We start from the raw sequence: 5,010 nt of genomic DNA on the forward strand, positions 1-5,010 counted from the left end.
ATGGATCATGACTCCAAACCTGGGCACGCTTGTTGGTTTGGCCCCTGAAAGAGCTAAGATTTAGGCATCACCTGCCAGCCTAACAGAGAATGCAACCCCACGGCCAAGAACAGCAGACAGGTCTAATAGGTCCTATAGCTGCTGGGGTACCTGCCCATGGTAACCAGAAAGATGTGAAAGGCTTTTATGAGTTCAAAGTAGGATGACCCCTAAAGGCTTGCATAGGAATATTCCAAAAGAACATACTAGCTTTTCCTTCACAAGACAAGAATAAAACCATCCTCAAGATGGCTACCACCTTTAAGTATTTCTACTAGGGGCCTAGGGCTGAGCAAAGCCTTTTGCTTTTATTATCTCATCTAATGCTCACCTCCTCCAGACTGAGAGAGGCTGGATAGCTCAAGCTGAGCACAACCAGAAAGCTTAGGAAATGGGCGTCACAACCACTCAGAGCTTGTGTTCATACCACTACCCCACTTAAAGGCAGTGGGCATGAATGCTCACCACAAATAAATGAAAGGAAAAGACCACAGAAACAGTGGAAACAAGTTTGCACTTACAGCCATAAGCATTTAAGTACTTTATTCATATCTCTCTTCTTACTCATAATACCTTCTCTTCTTTCAATGTTTAAAGATAGGAAAATACAATTCATTTCTTCCAGACTCTTTTCCCTATTGAGAAAAATCGATGCAGGTACCCAACTGTGGAGGCATTTTAAAAAATGCCAGAACTAGACAAAGTTATAGGTGTAGCTTCCATTAATGAAGCCCCTGGAGTACCTGTGAGGGTCCCCAACACGAGGAGGTGAGCAAACTCTTTCAGAGACAATGGGCTGAAAAGTACAAGTGCAGTTTTTCAGTTTAAATTTTTCATTTAAATTACAAGTGAAGAGCAAAAGTTAAGTGGAATCTTACACAAAGAGACAGCTATGATGCTGGCAGGCGGTTACTGTCACTTTCTGCCCAGCACCCATGTCTTCAGCTTTACCAAGCACACCACCATCTTCCTTCAACTTTCCCCGCACCGCCCCCCCCCCCCCCCGCCCCGGATATCTACAAGGTAAGGACCACTTAATCCTAACTCATTTCTGAAAACCTAATCTTTAAAAAATGTTTCAATTTGTTAATATTTTCATTATTCTTTGGGAAATAATATATATCATTACCATGTATCGTGTTTATACATGTTCATTCTGGTGTTGAATAGTGGTTATCACATCTAGCTGCCAAGTCCTTAACATGGGCCAAATGAGGGGTTGACAGGTTTTTTTACACAGGAAACTTCATTCCTGCCTCCTCACATCTCTACTGCCATAGGCTTTATCCAGATGAGGAACTAGAGGGTCAGGTAGATTAAGTAGGTACAGTGAATGAAAGAGGCCAGATTTGAATTTGAGTCTGTTTTGATGAGAAACTTTTTCCCATCATGCTCTGCTGTTTGGGCAAGGCAAAAAACAGATTTTCTAGAATGACTACCTCCCAGTCACATTTCAGATTTGCTGGAGAGCAGTAAGAGAGTGGAGCCGGGTGAACCATTTGCTCCAAGGGCTGGTTGTCAAGATCAAATCTCTGCTTATTGACCATCAATCTCTCTGCTCTAAATTTTTAAATTTAAAAACAGCCACAATGCACCCAGGACTAGCATGTCAAGCCCTTTATATGTGTGTATGGTTTATCAACCAACAGGCAATGCTTTGCTGTGGCAACAAAATATAAGTGTTTCTGCACCTCTAAGACCACATGTCTAGGCTAAAGACAAGTTTAAACAGCAAGTACTGGGCACAAAGATCTGTATTTTCTTTTTTTCCTTTTAAGAATTATTCTAACTCCCATTTTATTCAATAAAAACTTACAACTCTAACATTTTGGGGCTCTGGACCTCTTTTATAACACAACCACAGACCTTCTCCCTAGAAAGACACATACACACAAAAAGGTTTGGTCACAACTACATGAGTTCAGGAATCTCTTGAAGCCCATTCATGGACCCCCTAAAAGTCCAAAGACACCAGAACAACCTTTGCTCTAAAAAGGGGTGCCTGGGTGGCTCAGTCGTTAAGTATCTGCCTTCGGCTCAGGTCATGAGCCCAGGATCCTGGGATTGAGCCCGGCACCGAGCCCCACATCGGGCTCGCTCCCTGCTCTGTGGGAAACCTGCTTCTTCCTCTCCCACTCCCCCTGCTTGTGTTCCCTCCTCGCTGTGTCTCTCTCTGTCAAATAAATAAATTCTTTTTTTTTTTAAAGATTTTATTTATTTATTTGAGAGAGAGAGAATGAGAGAGAGCACATGAGGGGGGGAGGGCCAGAGGGAGAAGCAGGGAGCCGAGCAGGGAGCCGAGCAGGAAGCCGAGCAGGGAGCCCGATGCGGGACTCGATCCAGGGACTCCAGGATCATGACCTGAGCCAAAGGCAGTCGCTTAACCAACTGAGCCACCCAGGCGCCCCAAATAAATAAATTCTTTAAAAAAATAAAAATAAATTAAAAAAATAAAAAACATACTGCGGAAATATCCACATCATTTCACAGGCCTGGGGAAAAGACCTTAGAGCCAGCTCTCTCATCATCCTTTATAATTTCAGAAGGCTAATATTAAATAAACAAACAAACTTCCATAACTAGACTCCCATACTCTCCAAGAAATCAGCAATCTCATGACTTGAGTAAAATCACCAAATCTAAGATCATATAAATTCAAAGCCCAAATCAGTTTTGTTATAGCTTAGAATCTACTACTTCTTTCTGCCCAAAGATTTCCCTAAAAAAGAAAGAAACATTAGTATGGTCTAGAGCTTGAATCCTTCCTATTTTAACATTCATGGACACATTAAGATATAATTATATGGAAAAAGACTACTAAAATCTACTAAAACATGTCCTTTTACTATACATGATATGAAAAAAGGTCAATTAAGAGAATTCTTAAATGTTCAACACATAGATAGATCTATGTCAATGCAGTTGCAAGTTAAATTATGTGGTTCGCAAGCAGATTTTTAAAATTTTCACGAAGACTCAAATTTGGATGTGTTTTGAACCACTTGGATCAAGAACTTTCAGAAATGTTTATTTTTTAGGTATATCTCAAACTTTAAAGTCTTTCAAATCTCTCGTTCTCATTGCTTTACAAAATCTCTAGCACTGTCCACATTTTTAAGTTACAAAATGAACATATATAAAAGTGTGTGGCCAGGACTCCATCTATGAATACAAGATAGAATGTCTCATGAAAATTTAACAGTTACAAGGGGTGGTAATACTCTGCTATAAACAACACCAAAGATTATTTTAAATCACTATCACTAGATACTGTTTCAAAATTATTATATGATAAGATGAAGTAACAAGTAGCTTACACACAACATCATTTCACCATTTGACAATTATCTTTTAAACAGCAACCATCCCCACCAAAATGCAGCTGGGATATATAGATAATCAATTGACACTTTCAATTTACAGTGTGTAGTACCTAAGATTTAAAGCAAGTCTCCCGTTTGTTAAGAGTATTTTCTTTCCTTCTAAAACCAAGAAAATGAACAGGGCCTGATGATGCCCACGCACACAGAGTTTACACCAGTATTATTTTAAGGCCAAGGGAGGCTTCACGCCCTTGGGGAGGTCAAATTATACCTCAGAATCTTCACTCGAAGTAATTTTTGGGTTTTTTTGCCTTTGTGCCAAAAGTCAAAGGTGCTAATTCTTGAAGAACATTATTGGAGTTTTGACTTCATACATGTGAATAAAATTTTACATATAATATACTGATCTCTAGCCAGAGTTTAAACACATTTCACTGCCATACATTTGCATTTACAACTCTTCCTCTTTGAAAGATCTAAGAGAAAACTAGGAGAATGAACCCAAGTTTCGCAAGGAACCAGAAACAACCAAATCCAACCCACATAACTGCTTCAGCCCGGATGTGAAGAGGCACGGTACTTGGGGGGGACAGGAAAGCTGGAAAATAACTTTATGTTCAACAAATTACCAAACCTGGGTTAAAACGCAGACACGCTCCTTATGGCTAACTGAATCTATCCCACTGGAGATCAAATCAGCGGTACTTGTTCTTGTTTCCTCTCACCTCCTAAATGTTGCCATTTACGAGAAACTCATCGAAGTTGAATCAAAGTGACTTTTGGGAAAAGATGCCAATATGATCTACACTGTACTCCGGAAATGTGTTAACTCTACACACACGGCGACGTTACTCCTTGAGCACCAACCCCACCCCACCCCCACTTCACTTTCAACTTCCCCTTAAGATGGGGACAATCACATAGCCATTTTTTTCAAAATCAAAGAGGAAAATAAATAGAGCACCCCATCCAGATCACCGACGGGCTCCCGGCGCCCCGGGGGGTCGGTGGGCACAGCGCTCCCGGGTCGCTCCGACAACTCCTCCGGGAGGTCTCCAAGTTTCTCTTTCCCCCTCGCCGAGCACCCGCCAGAGCCCGGGAGGGAAGGGGGCGGCCCCAGGGGAACCCGGGGCCTTCGCGGCTCGCCGGCAGCAAGTGCCCGCGTTCGAGACCCGCCCGGGTGCGCGTGGGCGCCAACTTGGCAGGGACCCTCGCGCCGCGCCCCCTCAGTGCTCCCAGTCCTGCGCGCCTCCCGGGCCAACCGGGTCCCGGCGTCCCCGCCGCCCTCCCCCCCGCGGAACGAGCCCACCCCCCGCTGCGGCAGCCGGGATGCCGCGGCGGGGACGGCGGTCCCCTTTCCCGGGAAGGCGCGGGGGCCCGGGGTCGGGCGGCCCGCAGCCCCCGCAGCCCCGGCGGCGGCCGAGCGAGCTCACCTGGCGGCTGGCGGCGGCCTCCGGGGCGGCCTCTGGGCGTGGGCCGGGCGGGGGCAGCAGGGGGGGCGGCGGGGGCCGGGGCTGCAGCCAGGGCCGCCGCCGCCCGCTGGCCTCGCCCCCACACGCGCCGGCCGCGGCCGCCCCCGGGCAGTGCGGGGAGCGCGGGGAGCGCGGGGAGCGCGGATCCCGCGGCGGCGGCGGCGGCGCGGCGCGGC

At 45.9% G+C, this 5,010-nt stretch overlaps 1 protein-coding gene across 2 annotated transcripts in view; it reads right to left on the reverse strand.

Annotated features, from left to right (window-relative positions):
* Window positions 1-4,931, reverse strand: part of ATXN7 (ataxin 7) — a 139,017-nt gene extending 134,086 nt beyond the window's left edge. Inside the window, exon 1 of one of the 2 annotated variants that reach the window (XM_045862021.3) lies at window positions 4,796-4,931. The gene's annotated coding sequence lies outside the window, so the exon portion shown is untranslated. Of the gene's footprint in view, window positions 1-4,326; window positions 4,728-4,795 lie in introns of those variants that run through there. The other variant, XM_045862022.3, reaches the window with a different exon arrangement.
* Between the last annotated feature and the right edge of the window lie 79 nt (window positions 4,932-5,010).

Source organism: Mirounga angustirostris, unplaced genomic scaffold, assembly GCF_029215605.1.
Source record: "Mirounga angustirostris isolate CCGP_5_RB_7025 unplaced genomic scaffold, mMirAng1.0.hap1 SCAF_1, whole genome shotgun sequence".
NCBI lineage: Eukaryota > Metazoa > Chordata > Mammalia > Carnivora > Phocidae > Mirounga > Mirounga angustirostris.